General features: G+C 40.6%; 1 long non-coding RNA gene and 1 pseudogene across 3 annotated transcripts in view; both read left to right on the top strand.

Annotated features, from left to right (window-relative positions):
• The window catches only part of LOC133257192 (uncharacterized), a 136754-nt gene that overhangs the window by 35724 nt on the left and 78512 nt on the right, over positions 1 to 22518 (top strand). The window contains exon 3 of one of the 3 annotated variants that reach the window (XR_009739444.1): positions 16977 to 20945. The exons of the other annotated variants lie outside the window; for them this stretch is intronic. This is a non-coding gene — a long non-coding RNA (uncharacterized LOC133257192). Of the gene's footprint in view, positions 1 to 16976; positions 20946 to 22518 lie in introns of those variants that run through there. 3 annotated transcript variants of the gene reach the window in all.
• Positions 13182 to 15238, top strand: LOC133257190 (rRNA-processing protein FCF1 homolog; annotated as a pseudogene).

The following is a 22518-nucleotide window of genomic DNA, read 5'->3' as shown; positions in this document are numbered from 1 at the left end:
ATCGCAAGCAGTTTGTCTTCACAGCATCTCTAACAAAAATTTATGGATTCCTGCTTGTCATTCCCATTTTGACAGCTTTTCCACAAAGCAACTCTCCCTTTTACAGAATTTCTATTATGGTGGGGGGTGAGGAGTCTCTGGATCAATGAATAAGCATTTTGGAGGTTCCTGATGCTCCCAGATGTCAGGTCTATGAATCAAGGCAAATTGGAAGTGGTCAAACAGGAGATGGCAAGAGTGAATGTCGACATTCTAGAAATCGGTGAACTAAAATGGACTGAAATGGCTGAATTTAACTCAGATGACCAATATATCTACTACTGTGGGCAGGAATCCCTCAGAAGAAATGGAGTAGCCATCATGGTCAACAAAAGAGTCCGAAATGCAGTACTTGGATGCAATCTCAAAAACGACAGAATGATCTCTGTTCGTTTCCAAGGCAAACCACTCAATATCACAGTAATCCAACTCTATGCCCCACCAGTAACGCTGAAGAAGCTGAAGTTCAATGGTTCTATGAAGACCTCCAAGACCTTTTAGAACTAACACCCAAAAAAGATGTCCTTTTCATTATAGGGGACTGGAATGCAAAAGTAGGAAGTCAAGAAACACCTGGAGTAACAGGCAAATTTGGCCTTGGATTACGGAATGAAGCAGGGCAAGGACTAATAGAGTTTTGCCAAGAAAATTCACTGGTCATAACAAACACCCTCTTCCAACAACACAAGAGAAGACTCTATACATGGACATCACCAGATGGTCAACACCAAAATCACACTGATTATATTCTTTGCAGCCAAAGATGGAGAAGCTCTATATAGTCAGCAAAAACAAGACCAGGAGCTGACTGTGGCTCAGATCATGAACTCCTTATTTCCAAATTCAGACTTAAATTAAGAAAGTAGGGAAAACCACTAGACTATTCAGGTATGACCTAAATCAAATCCCTTATGATTATACAGTAGAAGTGAGAAATAGATTTAAGGGCCTAGATCTGATAGATAGAGTGCCTGATGAACTATGGAATGAGGTTCGTGACATTGTACAGGAGACAGTGATCAAGACCATCCCCATGGAAAGGAAATGCAACAAAGCAAAATGGCTGTCTGGGGAGGCCTTAGAAATAGCTGTGAAAAGAAGAGAAGCGAAAAGCAAAGGAGAAAAGGAAAGATAAACATCTGAATTCAGAGTTCCAAAGAATAGCAAGAAGAGATAAGAAAGCCTTCCTCAGTGATCAATGCAAACAAATAGAGGAAAACAACAGAATGGGAAAGACTAGGGATCTCTTCAAGAAAATCAGAGATACCAAGGGAACATTTCATGCAGAGATGGGCTCGAGAAAGGAAATGGTATGGACCTAACAGAAGCAGAAGATATTAAGAAGAGATGGCAAGAATACACAGAAGAACTGTACAAAAAAGATCTTCATGACCCAGATAATCATGATGGTGTGATCACTGGTGTGATTCCAGACATCCTGGAATGTGAAGTCAAGTGGGCCTTAGAAAGCGTCACTACGAACAAAGCTAGTGGAGGTGATGGAATTCCAGTTGAGCTATTCCAAATCCTGAAAGATGATGCTGTGAAATTGCTGCACTCAATATGCCAGCAAATTTGGAAAACTCAGCAGTGGCCACAGGACTGGAAAAGGTCAGTTTTCATTCCAATCCCAAAGAAAGACAATGCCAAAGAATGCTCAAACTACCGCACAATTGCAGTCATCTCACACACTAGTAAAGTAATGCTCAAAATTCTCCAAGCCAGGCTTCAGCAATATGTGAACCGTGAACTTCCTGATGTTCAAGCTGGTTTTAGAAAAGGCAGAGGAACCAGAGATCAAATTGCCAACATCTGCTGGATCATGGAAAAAGCAAGAGAGTTCCAGAAAAGCATCTATTTCTGCTTTATTGACTACGCCAAAGTCTTTGACTGTTGGATCACAATAAACTGTGGAAAATTCTGAAAGAGATGGGAATACCAGACCACCTGATCTGCCTCTTGAGAAATCTGTATGCAGGTCAGGAAGCAACAGTTAGAACTGGACATGGAACAACAGACTGGTTGCAAATAGGAAAAGGAGTCCGTCAAGGCTGTATATTGTCACCCTGCTTATTTCACTTCTATGCAGAGTACATCATGAGAAACGCTGGACTGGAAGAAGCACAAGCTGGAATCAAGATTGCCGGGAGAAATATCAATCACCTCAGATATGCAGATGACACCATCCTTATGGCAGAAAGTGAAGAGGAACTAAAAAGCCTCTTGATGAAAGTGAAAGTGGAGAGTGAAAAAGTTGGCTTAAAGCTATACATTCAGAAAACAAAGATCATGGCATCTGGTCCCATCACTTCATGGCAAATAGATGGGGAAACAGTGGAAACAGTGTCAGACTTTATTGTTTTGGGCTCCAAAATCACTGCAGATGGTGACTGCAGCCATGAAATTAAAAGACGCTTACTCCTTGGAAGGAAAGTTATGATCAACCTAGATAGCATATTCAAAAGCAGAGACATTACTTTGCCAACAAAAGTTCGTCTAGTCATGGCTATGGTTTTTCCTTTGGTCATGTATAGATGTGAAAGTTGGACTGTGAAGGAAGCTGAGCACTGAAGAATTGATGCTTTTGAACTGTGGTGTTGGAGAAGACTCTTGAGAGTCCCTTGGACTGCAAGGAGATCCAACCAGTCCATTCTGAAGGAGATCAGCCCTGGGATTTCTTTGGAAGGAATGATGCTGAAGCTGAAACTCCAGTACTTTGGCCACCTCATGAGAAGAGTTGACTCATTGGAAAAGACTGTGATGCTGGGAGGGATTTGGGGCCGGAGGAAAAGGGGACGACAGAGGATGAGATGGCTGGATGGCATCACTGACTTGATAGACGTGAATCTGGGTGAACTCCGGGAGTTGGTGATGGACAGGGAGGCCTGGCGTGCTGCAATTCATGGGGTCACAAAGAGTCAGACAGGACTGAGTGACTGAATTGAACTGAATTGATGCTCCCAGATGTGTGAGCCTAGGATCTAGTCATTTCCAAATACTGGTAAAACTGACAGAAGAGTGAGAGTGTGACCTTAAATGGAGCCAAGAACTTTTCCCTGCTACTATAACCTTTAGTTATACAAAAACAAAGATTTTATAGAGGGGCACAGAATATTAAACCACATGGAAATTAGAGCTAAAATTGAGCAAGAACAGCTGTAGGTCAGCTAAAACTGATTGGAAGCCACAGAGCAGAAGAGGAGCTGAGGGAAGTCAGGAGTCTTGGAAAAAATTGGCAGTAGTATTAAAATTGGTTGTATCTCTGGATACCAGGAATATGAAAATATTTCCCAAAGTTTTACCATTTTTCTACCTTAACTCCATTTTGTTTATGCTGCTTCTGGTTTAAATGAGAAAATTCCTTAAGTCATCTTTCATCAGATTTTATTGCAGAATCTTGCAAAATTTTGGAAACTAAAACCAAGTCAACCAAAGGAATTTTTTTAAAATCACAGTTGTTTGGAAAGCATTTATTATTGCATCAAAGAGCATTATACCCCTCAACATCCTCTGACCACCTTATCATAGTCAATATAGTCATCATCATCTTTATATAACTATTGTCTTAATTATTCAGTTCAGTTCATGAGCTCAGTTGTGTCGGACTCTTTGCAACCCCGTGGACTGCAGCACACCAGTGTTCCCTGTCCATTACCAACTCCTAGAGCTTGTTCAAACTCATGTCCATCGAGTTGGTGATGCCTTCCAACCATCTCACCCTCTGTCGTCCCCTTCTCCTCCTGCCTTCAACCTTTCCCAGCATTAGGGTTTTTTCCAGTGAGTCAGTTCTTGACAATAGGTGGCCAAAGTGTTGGAGCTTCAGCTTCAAAATCAGTCCTTCCAATGAATATTCAGGACTGATTTCCTTTAGGATGGACTGGTTGGATCTCCTTGCAGTCCAAGGGACTCTCAAGAGTCTTCTCCAACACCACAGTTCAAAAGCACCAATTCTTTGGCACTCAGCTTTCTTTATGGTCCAGCTCTCACATCCATACATGACTACTGGGAAAACCATAGCTTTGAGTAGATGGATCTTTGTCAGTAAAGTAACGTCTCTGCTTTTTAATATGCTGTCTAGGTTGGTCATAATTTTCTTCTAAGAAGCAAGCGTCTTTTAATTTCATGGCTGCAGTCATTATCTGCAGTGATTTTTGGAGCCTAAGAAAATAAAGTCTGCCACTGTTTCCATTGTTTCCCCATCTATTTGCCATGAAATGATGGGACTGTATGTCATGATCTTAGCTTTTTTAATGTTGAGTTAATAGTTAAGAATGTTGAGTCTTAATGATTAGCATTAACCATCTTCCAGGCACCAAAGCACATGCTTTGTATGTAATATCTTTCAATATCTCAGAACAGACCTATGTGTTAGATATTATCCCCTTTCCAATATTGAAAACCAGAGGCACAGAGAAATTAAGTAACCCACTCACAGTCACAAACTAGTAAACAGTGAAGTTAAAAATCAAATGCCAACCCATTTAACCCCACTGTCAGGCTCATAACTGGCTCACCATATTCACATTTTCACTCAGTCATTGGTACTTGATGGAAGCAGATTTACCATGATCTAGTGAAGCTTAGCTTTCAGGCCTTTTCATTTGTATGAGCGCCTTCCAAAGATATGTCTTTGTAAAATTAACAATCAGTTAAAACTGCTGTCTCTCAATCCAACTCCTCCTCACATCATGGGGCATTGGAGCGGCTGTGGACATTTTTGGGATCATGCTGAATTGGGAGTTGGAGACTATATTTAGTTTGAGTTCTATGTGATATTTTATGTAGTTTACAGTCACTTTTGTGTACAGTTAACCAACTGCTATCTACGTTGGCGTAGAAATGGCTTTTAGTAATTCTCTTACCACTGATTGTGCCAACTCACGAGGTGTTGTGACAGTTAAACCGAGAGTTAAAAGGTGGTGGGAAGGAAAAAGAACAGAGAGGGGATTAGAGCAAATATTACATTTTTGACATTTTAAATTAAACTTGTTTAAGAATTCAAAAATCTTAAAGCTCCTTACTATTAGAATTAGCTAATTAAACCATTAATGAAATTAGGTACAGTATTTTGGAGACATTTTATTAAGTGGTTTATATGAATGTTCATCATTTTTTCTGGATAATGTGCTTATATGAAGCAACTCATTCCCCTGTGGTGCCTGATGATGCACAAATTTGATGAGAAGGAGTCCTGGCATATGATCACATGTGGTGTGTGATAAATTTATAACATTGGCCTGCCCAGCTTGAGTTGTCAGATGAGCAGTGAGAGGTCTACCTGGGACATAATCAATGAAGCATTTGTCTGGAGAATGAGCAAATGAATACATGAATGAATCATTAGATGTATAGGGTTTATATATTATCAGATTTACATAGTATTCTCTAGATTGAGATCCCTTGGTTCAGAGAGGCTGAGTGATGTACCTCCTAACACTCCATGGCTTCCCAAGCGGTGCTGCTAGTGGTAAAGAATCTGCCTGCCAGTGCAGGACACACAAGAGACGCTGGTTCATTCCCGGGTCAGAAAGATCCCCTGGAGTAGGAAATGGCAACCTGCTCCAGTATTCTTGCCTGGAAAATCCCATGGGCAAAGGAGCTTAGTGGGCTACAGTCCATGGGGTCACAAGGAGTCGGACACAACTGAGTGACTGTGCAAACACACACAACACTCAATGGCTGAGTGAAACAAGGACTCAGGTTGCCTAACTTTCATTCATGTGCTCTTTAATAAGATTTCAGATCATGGATATTTTCTAGAAGGCTTTAAATAAATCTTCATCATTTCTAACCACTAAAAAGTACCTCCTTTAATAGCCTAGAGACTGCTGTCCTTCTGTGGAAAAGAATTCCTTTATAGAATATCAAGGAAATAAGGCAGTGATTGTTTTAAATATGACTTCATGTTATCTGACCTGGTTCTGATAGACAAGCCAGAAGAGTCTTGCAGAGGTGGGATGAGGTGGGGAGTTGGGGGTGGGAGATTCTCTGTTATTGTTTAGTCGCTAAGTCATGTCCAACTACTGGAAACGTAAGAGATGTAGGTTCAGCCCCTGGGTCGGCAAGATCCCCTGGAGAAGGGCATGGCAACCCACTCCAGTATTCTTGCCTGGAGAATCCCTTGGACCGAGGAGCCTGGTGGGCTACAGTCCATAGCATCACAAAGAGTTGTACATGACTAAAGCGACTTAGCAGGCAGGAATGTCCAACTCTTTGCAATTCCATGTACTATAGCCCACCAGACTCCTCTGTCCATAGGATTTCCCAAGCAAGAACACTGGAATGCGTTGCCATTTCCTTCTTCAGGGGATCTCTCCAACCCAGGGATTAAACCTGCGTCTTGACTGCATTGGCAGATGGATTCTTTACCACTGACCCACCAGGAACCCCGGAGAGACTCTTTAGATCAAGGGTTTTCAAACTGAGAGTCTTGACCCATTAGTGATTAGTGAAATCAATTTAGTGGCTGAATAATAAAAAAGAAAATATCAGATTGCATTGCCACATGATAAGGGAAGTAAGTATTGCTTAGGTAAAACTTTGATAGACCTTGTCATAATATCTATATTTTTTAAGGTGGATTGTGGTCAGGATTTTTTAAATTAATTAATTAATTATATTTTTAATTAAAGTATAGTTGATACACAATATTATTTAAGTTATAGGTGTATAATATAGTGAATCAAAATTTTTAAAGGTCATACTGTTTATAATTAATATAAAACCTTGACTGTATTCCCTGTGTTGTACTATATATCCTTGTTGTTTATTTTATACCTAATAGCTTGGACTGCAAGGAGATCCAACCAGTCCATCCGAAAGGAGATCAGTCCTGGGTGTTCTTTGGAAGGAATGATGCTAAAGCTGAAACTCCAGTACTTTGGCCACCTCATGCAAAGAGTTGACTCATTGGAAAAGACTCTGATGCTGGGAGGGATTGGGGGCAGGAGGAGAAGGGGACGACAGAGGATGAGATGGCTGGATGGCATCACTGACTTGATGGACGTGAGTTTGAGTGAACTCCGGGAGTTGGTGATGGACAGGGAGGCCTGGTGTGCTACGATTCATGGGGTTGCAAAGAGTCAGACACGACTGAGTGACTGAACTCAACTGAACTGAACTGAATAGCTTGTACCTCTTAATGCTCTACCCCTATATTGTCCCTCCCCTTAGCATTTTTTTTTTTAAACTAGGGTTGGTGACCAAGTGCCTAGAACAGAATAAGAGTAAAACATTCAGCATAGTATGTATTTAGAGGGCATAAACCTAGGGGCAGAAATGTAACTGTTTTCGATTGAGGGGAAAAGGAAAGAGGAGGACTACCACAGTTGGGCCAGCCCTTACATGACGCACAGAGGAGGAAAAGCTCAGAGCCTGGGTTGTAATGCCAGAAGTTGAGGCCTGGAGGTCTCCACAGAATGGGTGGGAGACCCAGGCCCCTGAAAAGTCTCCCACTGAATGGAGATTCAACGTGAGCTTGAACCTGTGATGGAATCTGATGGGGACAGGCTTACAAGAGGCCAAGTGAAAGCAGAGGTCACTGGGCTTGGGAGAATTTCAAGGTTGTTGACTTTGTAGTCAATTGAGCTCCAGGTTTATTCAGTCCTAGATTTTGAAGGTATGAAAGGCTATACCTGGAGTTTATTGGGAGTGAGTGACAAAGCACTGGAGAATCTGGCACACTGGGCACCTACTGAATTGTGGGGGACCCTAGAGGCAGTGGGGTGGGGTAGGCCAGACCTATACAATAGGATTAAGATGTCATCACTGCTGCCTATGTCATTCAGACTCCTTATACACAAAAGTTAAATACTTATAATACTGAAATGCTATACCAAATAATTCCAAGTAGAATAATGAGTATAAAAGTGTTATATTCACCTTTTTATTAGCATTTCCCTACTGAATCTTTTCCCATTCCTTTATTTTTAACTGTGACAAGTTGTTTCACGTGTGTCTCCTGTAAATAGAAAATAGTTATTTTGATTTGAGAACATATCAAAATGTAAAACAGTGTTTTGATTAGGAAGATGAGTAACTGTCAAGATTCTAGCATGTTAAAGAAGCAATTATAAGAAAATACTAAAAAATATTAACTATATAACTGGATGGGTTAAAACAAATAGTTCACCAAGTAGCTTGAAATACAGCTCACTAAATCTGAATCTGTAAAATTGTGATTACTTGTAAGTGACCAGAAGAAAAAGAGAGGTGGGAGCAAATAGTACTATCAGATCATATTGACCAATTCCAGATTATTTGGGATTTGAAATACAGCTATTGTGGAAATTAAAAAATGATTTTAAGAAAGATATGTGCTTAATCTATTTTAAAAGTCATTTGAGGCCTTGGGAAAAGGTCAAAATTTAGCTTGAAATTTTTATATAAGAAAAAATCTCTAATATCAATAAATCTACATCTTAACAAGATATTTGTCTTCTAGCTAGAAGAGTAAAAAAATACTTTAGTCTTAAAATTTCCGGGAAAAATACTTGAACCATGTTTATTATATTTATATAAAAATACAGTATAATGGCTCCACTGTCAAGAATTCCAGGAGTTGAGTATAGTTTTGTTATTGTTTTCATCTATGTTATCCAGTACCAGGATAAGTTTTGGTTGAAATGTTTATGCTGTTTTACCTGATTTACTTTATTATGTCATAAAGAAGACTGGCAAAGGATCAGAACAGGAAAGTCAACCTGCCCACACTGGCATCAAACTTTCAGGATTATGAGCATCTGGTAACTGTCTGAGTGGACCTACTATAAATAGCTGTGAAGTACATTAGGCATGCTGCCATTATTCAGGTGGTGGCATTTTCTGTTCTGATCATCTTTGCATAGGATAAATTTCTTCTCAGTTTCTGTGTTAACAGAAAGAGGGTTAAGATTGGATGGTTAGTGTGGTAAACATGGACTAACCCAACAGGGCCAACAGGTATCAAGCAGAATCAGTTTCACTGCCAAGCTAAGCTAAAACTTAAAACAATCATTTTCTCAGGTAAGACAGAAGTACTTTGTGGGCTATAGTTAGCTAATTTCAACAACAGCATTTGACAGTGTATCAAAGCTCCCTTACATCAGCCATAGTTAATTAGTATGAGGTAGCAATTATACTTGGAGAAGGCAATGGCAACCCACGCCAGTACTCTTGCCTGGAAAATCCCATGGACAGAGGAGCCTGGTAGGCTGCAGTCCATGGGGTCGCATAGAGTCAGACGTGACTGAGTGACTTCACTTTCACTTTTCACTTTTCACTTTTCACTTTCATGCATTGGAGAAGGAAATGGCAACCCACTTCAGTGTTCTTGCCTGGAGAATCCCAGGGACGGCGGAGCCTGGTGGGCTGCCGTCTATGGGGTCGCACAGAGTCGGACATGACTGAAGCGCCACAGCAACAGCAGCAGCAGTAGCAATTATACTATTAATGTGGAAACACTGAGATACTATCTGAATGAAGTAGTAATTAGATTAGAAAGGATTTAAAAGATAACTCTCATTGGAAATCATGTTATCAAACTTATTGGAAAAATAATCATTGTTGAAACTGAGTTATACTTGGAGGCTCTATTTTCTCTACTTTTGTATATCTTTGAAGATTTCCATTAAATAAGCGATAAGGAAACAAAAGTGTAAAAGAACCTGAATCACTTTTTTTTTAACTCCTCTAGAAGTGAAAATAAAGTTTTAAGTGACAGGTTATGGAAAAAGTGAGTGCTGCAATGAGTATAACTAGACCTTACCACAAACTGAAGGGCTGACTCATTTGAAAAGACCCTGATGCTGGGAAAGATTGAGGGCAGGAGGAGAAGGGATGACAGAGGATTAGATAGTTGGATGGCATCACCGACCCAATGGACATGAGTTTGGGTAAACTCTGGGAGTTGGTGATGGACAGGGAAGCCTGGCATGCTGTGGTTCATGGGGTTGCAAAAAGTCGGACATAACTGAGCGAGTGAACTGAACTGAACTGAACCATAAATTGAATTAATAGTCATTAAAATTTTTTGCATTGATTTTTGTGTGTATAAATGTGTCAGCTTCAGTGCTCATAATATATGTGGTAAAAGTGAAAATGAAAGTCGTTCAGTTGTGGCCAACTCTTTGCAACCAGACTACTGGAATTGGTAGCCAGAATACTGGAGTGGGTAGCATTTCCCTTCTCCAGGGGATCTTCCCAACCCAGGGATCGAACCCAGGTCTCCCTCAGACACCTTGCAGGCTGATTCTTTACCAGCTGAGCCACCAGCAAAGCCCAATATATGTGGTAAGGCTGAGTAAAATGTTTTTTGTATTTTTGTAAGTCAAATTCATTCTGAAAATTACCAGTGGCCAATGTCACTGAAGCTGATAGAGGGCAGCATGGTCTTGTGATTTTTAGCAACAGAGAAATGGGCTAAGATCCCAGTTTTGCTTACTAAAGATGTAGACCAATTAAATCATTAATCATTAACATCATTAAGTGACATGTAGTGTTCAGCACGGTACCAGAACAGCGTGATGTAACAGTTGTGGGATAGTGGTAAGTTTGGAGTCACACATGGGCTAGAATCCTGGTTTAGCCATTTACAGCCATTTGATGCTGGGCAAAATAACTTAAACTTACTGGACCAGGTTCAGCATCCTCTTCTCTGTAAACAGTAACAATAATAGCTAACTGAGAGGGTTGTTTTAAGGATAAGATGAAATATAGCCCATTATGTATCTAGAACAGTGTCTGATATATGTACAGTAAACAGTGGTTGTTATTATTACTGTCTGCTCTGTTGAGTATGATGTAGTCTCTCCATAGTGATAGTAGAATATATTAATAGAAATATTCTTAGTGGTAAGTAGAATATAGAGGTAGAAATATCTTACTGCACTATACAGTATAAGATAGACATATGCAGGGTAGCCTAGCTCTTATATGGGCAACATTATGCAGATGAAATTTTCTTGTATCAGTCTCTCAGGCTCCTTTACTTAAGGGGATCTAACATCTAGGTTTCTTGCCACCTCTCAGCTGATATTTTGAAGAATCAACCAAGAAGAAATAGGCCTGCTAAAACCTGTTTCACCCTCTAACTTTGCACCCACTGTCTTCACAGCTAGCCCTCTCTTCCAGGTGCCCTTATTTCCAATTGATCTAACTCTAGGTCTGCCCCTGGCACCATGACAATTGCCTATCTCATCCTCAGATCAGACCACCCCTTGCATGCCATTGCGTGGGTGGAGTTTAACCACTCACCCTAGGCTTGGATGTTAAGGCTTCTATGTTCCTCCCCAGTTAAGAGTGTGTCCACCTTTTTAAACAGTTGCTTTCTGACTGCTGCCCTCTCCCTGGCTCTATTTCTCACCCACCCCAACTCCTCCTAGCTTGCTGCATAACATGCATAAGTATCTAGTGTGTAGAGGATATTCAGTCAATATTTTGTTGAATAAATGATGTTTAATCATGGAAATGGGACAATATTCAGTTGAGCATAGGCATGAGTGTGGGTAGTTCTGTAAATCATTGTATATTTAATACTCAACGCTGGGCCTTTTGTTGATGTCTTTCTATTCATTCTGATTGTCTAAAGCTCATTCTGTAATATATTTCTCAGGAAAGTCACTGGGAACAACATTTCCCTGATAGCAGTTTATTTGTGCCCTTTATACTTGAGTCAGTTTTGCTCTAAAACAGGTATTTCAAACTTTAACATCTCAATTTTCTCAAAACCCTGGTCACTTCTTTCTATCTTCTCATTGGCAATAGCAAACCTCACCTCCAACATTATAGAGGAAATAGGAGCACCATTTCTGAATATAAAGCATGTAAACCACTCTTCATTCCTGTTGTTAAAACTGAGAGCCTGTCCTTCCCTGGTGGCTCAGGCGGTAAAGAATCTGCCTGTAATGTGGGAGACCTGAGTTTGATCCCTGGGTTGGGAAGACCCCCTGGAGGAGGGCATGGCAGTATTCTTGTGTGGAGAATCTCCATGGGCAGAGGAGCCTGGTGGGCTACAGTCCACTGGGTCACAGAGAGTCGGACATGACTGAGCAATTAAGCACAGGACAGCACTTCTCATTTAGATTCCATTCCCTCCTTCTAAGGAACGTTACACTGTCAGTTATAGTTTTTTGTTCTTGTATGTTTAAACTTTCTCTTTCTTGATTAGACCCTTCTTATCAAGTTTTAAATACATTCCAGTCATTCCCATTTAAAAAGAAAAAGTCACTCAATCCCACATTCCCCCTCCAACTATCATCCTATCATCTTATTATCTCCTTCCCTCTGTGACACACTTTTTGAACATGTGAATCATACAAGCTGTGTAGCTGCAGTGGTTGCCTTCTCAACATCCATCTCCCATTCTTCCCACAGAAGCTGATTCTCTCATGGCAGCAATGGGTCAAACTCAGTTCAGTTCAGTCGCTCAGTCGTGTCCAACTCTTTGCAACCCCATGGACTGCAGCACGCCAGGCCTCCCTGTCCATCACCAACTTGATGCCATCCAACCATCTCATCCTCTGTTGTCCCCTTCTCCTCCCACCTTCAACGTTTCCCAGCATCAGGGTCTTTTCCAATGAGTCAGTTCTTCGCATCAGGTGGCCAAAGTATTGGAGTTTCAGCTTTAGCATCAGTCCTTCCAATGAATATTCAGGACTGATTTCCTTTAGGATGGACTGGTTGGATCTTCCTGCAGTCCAAGGGACTCTCAAGACTCTTCTCCAACACCGTTGTTCAAGAGAATCAATTCTTTGGTGCTCAGTTTTCTTTATAGTCCAACTCCCACATCCATACATGACTACTGAAAAAACTATAGCTTTGACTAGATGGACCTTTGTTGGCAAAGTAATGTCTCTACTTTTTAATATGCTGTCAAGGTTGGTCATAATTTTTCTTCCAAGGGTTTTAATTTCATGGCTGCAATCACCATCTGCAGTGATTTTGGAGCCCCCCAAAATAAAGTCTGCCACTGTTTCCATTGTTTTCCCATCTATTTTCCATGAAGTGATGGGACCAGATGACATGATCTTAGTTTTTTGAATGCTGAGTTTTAAGCCAACTTTTTCACTCTCCTCTTTCACTTTCATCAAGAGGCTCTTTAGTTCTTCTTCACTTTCTGCCATAAGGGTGGTGTTGTCTGTATATCTGAGGTTATTGAAATTTCTCCTGGCAATCTTGATTCCAGTTTGTGCTTCATCCAGCCCAGAGTTTCTCGTGATGTACTCTGCATATAAGTATGTATAAGTACATGGGTCAAACTAAAGAGTTTTATTTCCTAATCTCCCTTGCAGCTAGCAATGTCCACATGGCACAGCTCTGACAGATGACGTGAAGTCAGCTGTGGATTTATAGAAGATGTTTGCTTTCCTTGTATAGGTACCAGACCTTTCCCCTGATGTTTCTTTCTTCCTTCTGTCTGTAGCACTGGCTTGATAGCCATTTTGAATTCCTGATTGGAAAAAAACCAAAAAACAAAAAAGCCATCCACTGAGGATGACAGAACAGAAAGAAAGGTTCTAGGACATTAATGACATCACGGAACCATGCACCAGCCTGAATGTCACCCTCTGTCATTCTTGCTATGTGAGAAAAATAACTCTATTTAGTTAAGCTACTGTCATCAGGTTCCATTACATGTGACCAAATATGATTCCTAATCTATACTCTTGCTCCCTACATTTCCTCACTCACCTTTGACTCACTCTCAAACCATTCCATTCTGGCTTCTGGCCCATCATTCCACTGGACTCACCAATGACCTGCAAGTTGTGACATCCAGGAGACATTCTTAGTTCTCATATTACTTAACCTCTCAGCAACATTTGACTCTGTTGTCCATGACTTCCTTTTTGAAACACTGTCTTCTCACAGCTTCTGTGGGTTAGTTCCTTCACCTCTAACTTCCCTCCCTGTCTCTTGCGTGGATTAATGTTTATCTTCGAGCCAAATTTAACATCTTTCAGCCTCTATAACATACCATGGCCTCAGCAACATGCTTTTCCTTCTATCTGAAATGTTCTTCCCTCCCCCCTCTTGCCAGCTAACTCTTCCTCATCCTTCAGTTCTCCATCCATTCTTCACTTTTTCAGGAAGGCCTCCCTTGACCTCCTCGTGAGGTCAAATTTCCTTATTCTGTATTCCTTCTTAGCTCTTACATAGTTATAACTTTACTATCTTAGTGTAACCCTAAGTTGCCTTTTTCTTCAGAATGTAGGCCCCATGATGGCAGAAACAAGTCTATTTTTGCTCATCATTTTATCTCCAGAACCCTAAATATTCCCCAACACAGAATATGTGCTCAAGAATTAGTTCTTGGTACTTCCCTGGTGGTCCAGTGGTTAAGACTTTGCCTTCCGGAAAGAAACAAGAGCACGGCGTGAACATGGGGAAGCAAAAGAAAACATGGAAGTATGCGACCATGAAGCGAATGCTTAGTCTCAGAGATCAGAGGCTTAAAGAAAAGGATAGATTAAAACCGAAAAAGAAAGAAAAGAAAGATCCCAGTGCACTCAAGGAAAGAGAAGTCCCCCAACACCCTTCCTGCTTATTCTTCCAATATAACACACAGCTGGGCCCACCTTACCACATCCTGGTTGATACCAACTTTATCAACTTTTCCATTAAGGCCAAACTGGACTTAGTGCAGTCAATGATGGACTGTCTGTATGCCAAGTGTATCCCTTGTATAACTGACTGTGTAATGGCTGAAACTGAGAAATTAGGGCAGAAATATAGAGTGGCTTTAAGGATTGCCAAGGATCCAAGATTTGAACGATTACCGTGTACACAAAAAGGAATCTATGCAGATGACTGCTTAGTACAAAGAGTAACTCAGCACAAGTGTTAGCACAACTGTGGCCACAGTTGACCGGGACCTTAAATGAAGAATCTGGAAGATCCCTGGAGTTCCCATCATGTACATTTCTAACCATAGGCACAACATTGAGCGGATGCCAGATGATTACGGAGCCCCTAGGTTCTAATGAAAAGGGAAACTTTCTCCACCTTCCTTTGACCTGTTTTCTCTTTTGCAAGTTCATTAAACATGCTATAGTGTGAAAAAAAAAAAAAAAAAAGACTTTGCCTTTCAATGCAGGGGATACGGGTTTGATCCCTGGTCAGGGAACTAAGATCCCACATGCCTTGGGGCCAAAAAACCAAAAAATAGAAAACAGAAGTAATATTGTAGCAAGTTCAACAAAGACTTTAAAAATGATCCACATCAGAAAAATTCTTAAAAGAATTAGTTCTTGGAATAAATGGATAAATATACAATTATATAGTGATATTTTATTGTCTGTCTTCTTCCAGTTCCATGAGAGAAGGAAACATCTATTTTATTCACAATTGGATATGCAATACCTAACACATACTGCATGGCACATAGAAAGAAACATAATATATTAATTTTTTAATGAATAAAAGAATAAATGAATGAGTATGGTTTCAAGATAAGATATTTTAGTAGCTCCACCAGCAGCATGTCATTGTTTGTTTTGTTTTTTTTTTTTTTTACTATCTTTTGATTAAGTTTCTGGTTATGATAGAGCACCAAATATCTTTATTGTCTCTAGAGAAGAGTCTTTTTGGAAAATATTATCTATTAGCTTCAATATATCATGTCTAAAATAGGCTGTCTGTAAAAATGAATCTATATACTTCTCCCCCTCTTCACTGCTGTCACCCTCATCACACACTATCATATTTCCCCTGGACTAAATTGGACCACACACTTTTCCTTAAGCATGATTTATTAAGCTGTTCATAAACTTGAATAGTCCAGAGTTTTTATTATATCTCAGGACCAAGGATATATCTGCTTATGTTATCTCAAAGAAAGGTAGGCATGTTTATACTTTTACTATAAAATATAGCATAATTTTTTTCCCCCAGAACAGTTCAGTTCAGTTCAATTCAGTCGCTCAGTCGTGTCTGACTCTTTATGACCCCATGAATCACAGCACGCCAGGCCTCCCCGTCCATCACCAAATCCCAGAGTTCACCCAAACTCATGTCCATCAAGTCGGTGACGCCATCCAGCCATCTCATCCTCTGTCATCCCCTTCTCCTCCTGCCCACAATCCCTCCCAGCATCAGAGTCTTTTCCAGTGAGTCAACTCTTCGCATAAGGTGGCCAAAGTATTGGAGTTTCAGCTTTAGCATCAGTCCTTCCAATGAACACCCAGGACTGATCTCCTTTAGAATGGACTGGTTGGATCTCCTTGCAGTCCAAGGGACTCTCAAGAGTCTTCTCCAACACCGAAGTTCAAAAGCATCAATTTTTTGGCACTCAGCTTTCTTTCCCAGATCAATATGTACTTTAATCAAAACTTCCAAGCTACTCGTTTACCTTAAGGAAAAAATCATATAACCTAACCAGCAAAGTCCTTAGCAAACTATTTACATATTAATTTTTCAAATATACACGTACATTTGACCCTTGAACAAAGCATTGGTTAGGGGCACCATCTCTTCAAAAATCCTCATATGATTAATTTTAGAGTTAGCCTTTTGTATCTGTTTGTACTTTCACACTTGAGGATTCAACCAACTGTGGATCGTGTAGTATGTATTTACTGAAAACAAAACAACCCCCACCCCCTGCAGTTAAACCCATGTTGTTAAAGGGTCAACTGTGTGTTCCTAGCTGGGAACCCTCTAATTTCTGAATTCTGGAACAAATGAGCGGTTGTCACACAGACTCCAGCCTTTTACCAGACTTTTTGCACCAACTCCTCTCTTTCCCCTCTTGTGGGACTTCCACAAATTTCTCCAAATGCCTGGCATTCAGGGCATTGTCACCCCATAGAGCAATGTACCACAGAAAGATGAAGGCTGAGTGATTGGCTTAGCAGCAGATCAAGGTAAGCAGGTAAACTTGACGAGGTTAAGGACCTGAATACAGATCCCCTTATGCTATTCAAGTTGTGGACTTTTATTAAAGTCTTCATGTTTTCCAGTGGTCATGTATGGATGTGAGAGTTGGACTGTGAAGAAAGCTGAGTGCTGAAGAATTGATGCCTTTGAACTGTGGTGCTGGAGAAGACTCTTAGACTGCAAGGAGATCCAACCAGTCCATCCTAAAGGAGACTAGTCCTGGGTGTTCATTGGAAGGACTGATGCTGAGGCTGAAACTCCAATACTTTGACCACCTCATGTGAAGAGTTGACTCATTGGAAAAGACCCTCATTCTGGGAGGGATTGTGGGCAGGAGGAGAAGGGGACGACAGAGGATGAGATGGCTGGATGGGCATCACCGACTTGATGCACATGAGTTTGGGTGAACTTCAGGATTTGGTGATGGACAGGGAGGCCTGGCGTGCTGCGATTCATGGGGTCGCAAAGAGTCAGACACAACTGAGCGACTGATTTGAACATGTTGCCACAAGAGGAATGCACACCTTAGTCTAAGTCACTTCCTGATGCACTCCTCACTCTGCTAGTTTCCTCCTCATTTTTAAGACACCAGGTTAAGCCATTTGCCAGGCTAAATTAATCAAACATAGATGCCCTAATTCCTCACCCCCACCCTAAGCTATGCAAACTGGGGAGACCAAAGACCGAAATAAGATGCACACAACCCCCACTCCATCTGGCAACATATATTCAACATGCTACATAAAGTATAATTTCCATTTTATTGTCTTTTCAGAGAAACCAGTATTTCTTCAGTCTTTAAGGACTTGGATCCTTACATGGGCTTTGGTGGAGGATGTGGGGCAGCACCCACAGGTCTAAATCGGGGTGGAGGTGTTCGGTCCTTCCAGGCTTCCTGAGAGCGATTCCTGACTACCTTGCTGTGAATGGCACAACTCACTCAATAATGTATTTTCACATATAGTTTGGGAAGCACATAGGCATTGAAAACACTCGCTTCAGAAATGTCCCTGACGGCTCTTTTTCACCTTGCTTACAGTTTCCTTTGTTGTGCAAAAGCTTTTAGGTTTAATTAGGTCCCATTTGTTTATTTTTGCTTTTATTTCCAATACACTGGGAGGTGGGTCATAGAGGATCCTGCTTTGATTTATGTTGGAGGGTGTTTTGCTTGTGTTTTCCTCTAGGAGTTTTATAGTTTCTGGTCTTATGTTTAGATCTTTAATCCATTTTGAGTTTATTTTTGTGTATAGTTTTAGAAAGTGTTCTAGTTTCATTCTTTTACAAGTGATTTCATTCTTTTACCAGTTTTCCCAGCACCACTTGTTAAAGAGATTGTCTTTAATCCATTGTATATTCTTGCCTCCTTTGTCAAAGATAAGGTGTCCATAGGTGCATGGATTTATCTCTGGGCTTTCTATTTTGTTCCATTGATCTATATTTCTGTCTTTGTGCCAGTACCATACTGTCTTGATGACTGTAGCTTTGTAGTACAGCCTGAAGTCAGGCAGGTTGATTCCTCCAGTTCCATTCTTCTTTCTCAAGATTGCTTTGGCTATTCGAGGTTTTTTGTATTTCCATACAAATTGTGAAATTATTTGTTCTAGTTCTGTGAAAAATACCGTTGGTAGCTTGATAGGGAGATTGCTTTGGGTAGTATACTCATTTTCACTATATTGATTCTGGGTCAGGGGATCCCCTGGAGGAGTGCACAGCAACCCACTCCAGCATACTTGCCTAGAGAATCTCATGGACAGAGGAGCTGGCAGGTTACAGCTCATAAGGTTGCAAAGAGTCAGACAGCACTGAAGTGACTTAGCACGCATGCACGCAGCAACAAGGATGGACCTAGAGATTATCATACTAAGTGAAGTCAGTCAGACAGAGAAAGACAAATACAATATGATATCACTTATACGTAGAATCTAAAAAATAATGCAAATGAACTTATTTACTAAACAGAAACGACTCACGGACTTAGAAAACAAACTTATGGTTACCAAAGAGGAAAGGCAGGGGGAGGGATAAATTAGGAGGTTGGGATTAACATATATACACTAATAAGTATAATAGATAATCAACAAGGACCTACTGTATAGCACAAGGAACTCTATTTAATACTCTGTAATAACCTATATGGGAAAAGAATCTGAAAAAGAATAGATGTATGTATATATATATATATAACTGAATGATTTTGCTATACACCTGAAACTAACACAACAATGTAAAGGCACTATACTCCAATATGAAATTAAACATTTTAAAGTTAAAAAAAAAAAAAGAAAGAAATGTCCCTAACGGCTGCAGCTTCTACAGTGTTCTTAATGATGAACTTCTTAATGGCCTTATCCTTGGGCATGCATCGGGCACAGTTGGTGCAGTGAATAGGCTGCATGTGGCCGTGGCCCTTTTTGGCATGACCATTGTTCCTTCTTTTCTTGGTCATCTTGGAAGCGGGGAGGCGAGAGAGCAAAAATATAGCATATTTTTTTCTTGTGGCAGAGGATTATTTCCATTCTTCATTCTAGAAAATATTTACTTAAGGAAAAGTAGTATTTTTAAGCTAGCAACAAATCTTTGTTTTCAAATGACCAAACTGAAAACATCCAGTTTAAAAACAAAAACAGCCAAAGACCTTTTAACTGCCCCTACCTCCCTGCCCCATGAATTCTTAGCCTTTGAAGTGCCTGAGATGTTCAAGGAGATTGACAAGAAGAGTCAGTTATGCAATTTTGACAGCTCTGAGAATGCACCCAGTCTTGTAGTCAACATATCTGGATCCTGCCCTTCCTCCAAGGTCAAGCTCCTGTCTTTCTTCCTCAACAAACCTTCCCTTCACCCACTCACAGCTGTGATGCTCAACTTATTATTAATATATATGTCTAATAAACATATGTGTATATGTATCCTTTCTCTCTAATCAGCCTGAGAAGGATGGAACACATATCTTACATACTTTTGTATTCTCGAAACTTAGTACAAAATCTTGTAGGTGAAAGGTTTTTCTGCTGCCACGGCTTATTATTATTATTGCTAATTAGATTTACCAAGCACTTGCTATTGTGCCAAGCACTGTGTTAGGCTAGTAGGTGCTATTATTGTTCCCTTTTAACACAATGGGCTTCTCTGATAGCTCAGTTGGTAAAGAATCTGCCTGCAATGCAGGAGACCCTGACTCGGTTCCTGGGTTGGGAAGAAGGGATAGGCTACCCACTCCAGTGTTCTTGGGCTTTCCTTGTGGCTCATCTGGTAAAGAATCCACCAACCTGGGTTCAATCCCTAGGTGGGAAGATCCCCTGGAGAAGGGAAAGGCTACCCATTCCAGTATTCTGGCCTGGAGAATTCGACGGACTGTATAGTCCATGGGGTTGCAAAGAGTCAGACACGACTGAGAAACTTTCACTACTTAACCAATGAGATTTTAATTAACTTACACAAGTCATAACTAGTGAGCAGTGGACCTAGGACTCAAACCCAGTACATCAGATTTCAGAACTGGTGCTTTTAACCACTAGGATACCTTGCTCCTCATGGATATTCATAGGTATCAAACTCCAAGAAGGCTGCATTTGCTCCTGACTAACGTTGAGAGAGTACCAGATGACCAGCTTTGCTCATAATTGCATGCCTGCAGTCTTAGTCACTCAGTCGTGACCAACTCTTTGTGACCCCAGGAACTGTAGCCCACCAGGCTCCTCTGTCCTTGGTATTTTCCAGACAAGAATACTGGAGTGGATTGCCATTTCCTCCTCCAGGGGATCTTCCCAACCTAAGGATCAAACTCGCATCTCTTGCATCTTCTTGAATTGACAGGCAGATTCTTTACCACTGAACCCCTTTACCCCTGAGAAGCCCTTGCTCATAATTACTCAGAGGCATTTCAAATTGTTTTCAAATAAAGTTGTTAGTCTGAAAACTTCTCCATTTTCTGCCCTAGAGGGCCAAAAGAAAACCATCTCAATTTAAGATTTAAGCTTTATTTGTTGAAGTTACTAGCTAGTTAAACCAGAAGCAAGAAAAGCATTTTGTGTTGGCATGACAGTAGAAAGCCTTTAGCCACATTAAGAAAGAAACGATTTTTAAAACAGCAGGAAGGGGTGATGTGTAGAGGTCCACTTTGACATTTTAATTTGCACTTAAACACATAGCTCAGGGCTATACAAAGCCACTATGCTAAGACTGCAGAAGCATTAAAAATCAAGTTGCCTTAGCCTTATTAATTTTCTAGAGGACTGTTCAGTTCAGTTCAGTCACTCAGTCATGTCCGACTCTTTGCGACCCCATGAATTGCAGCACACCAGGCCTCCCTGTCCATCACCAACTCCTGGAGTTCACTCAAACTCATGTCCATCGAGTCAGTGATGCCATCCAGCCATCTCATCCTCTGTCATCCCCTTCTCCTCCTGCCCCCAATCCCTCCCAGCATCAGAGTCTTTTCCAATGAGTCAACTCTTTCGCATGAGGTGGCCAAAGTACTGGAGTTTCAGCTTTAGCATCATTCCTTCCAAAGAACACCCAGGACTGATCTCCTTTAAAATGGACTGGTTGGATCTCCTTGCAGTCCGAGGGACTCTCAAGAGTCTTCTCCAACACCACAGTTCAAAAGCATCACTTCTTCAGTGCTCAGCTTTCTTCACAGTCCAACTCTCACATCCATACATGATTACTGGAAAAACCATAGCCTTGACTAGACAGACCTTTGTTGGCAAAGTAATGTCTCTGCTTTTGAATATGCTATCTAGGTTAGTCATAACTTTCCTTCCATCATATCATCTCTGGGGAAATATTTCCCTAAAGCTCTAAGCCTCTTGGTGACCAGGATGAATAAATTGGTCTTCTTCCTTTTTGTTTCTCCATTTTCTGCCCTAGAGGGCCAAAAGAAAACCATCTCAATTTAAGATTTAAGCTTTATTTGTTGAAGTTACTAGCTAGTTAAACCGGAAGCAAGAAAAGCATTTTGTGTTGGCATGACAGTAGAAAGCCTTTAGCCACATTCCAACTTAATGATGGAAGATTAGCCAAGGCTGTTATTAAGTTTTAATCTCTTCATTTAACTAATGAGTTGATTAATACCCTTTCTGTCAAGAAAAAAAAAATCTTTACAAAGTCTTGACTGTTGATATTTTAACCAGCTTACCCTGTTGTAGTTTGAGTAAAAGGCACTATATCACAGACCACGAAGTTTCCTCAAAAGCTCCAGAGAAACAAATACATGGAGAAAAAAAGTCCAAGGGTACAATAATCCAGAGACTTGAACATGCAGCAAAATGGAGTTTCTCCAAATTAGGCAGCAGGAGAAGCAGCAGATAAGATCAACTGGCAACCGAAGATATCCTTGTTATTCCCTGGGCTAGAATCATGCTGGCAGAAGCTTTAACTAACTAAATTTACTTGCAAGTTCTCCGAAAGGAGTGATTATATTGCACCAGGGTCACTTTTTATAACACGGTATTTTGGAAGCAAGTTCCTAGGACCTTTACAAGTTCTTAGTAAAATATTTGACTTCTAAACCTCAATATAAGTATTAATGTCAACATGTCCATTACATGTCCAAACTATAAAAGATATGAGTTTAACTATCTACTGAAAATGGAAACTCCAGTAATTTTTATGACTTCTTAGAGC

This window comes from Bos javanicus, chromosome 11 (genome assembly GCF_032452875.1).
Source record: "Bos javanicus breed banteng chromosome 11, ARS-OSU_banteng_1.0, whole genome shotgun sequence".
Lineage (NCBI taxonomy): Eukaryota > Metazoa > Chordata > Mammalia > Artiodactyla > Bovidae > Bos > Bos javanicus.
Note: the sequence above shows the minus strand (reverse complement) of the source record. Positions and strands in the feature narration are given on the sequence as shown.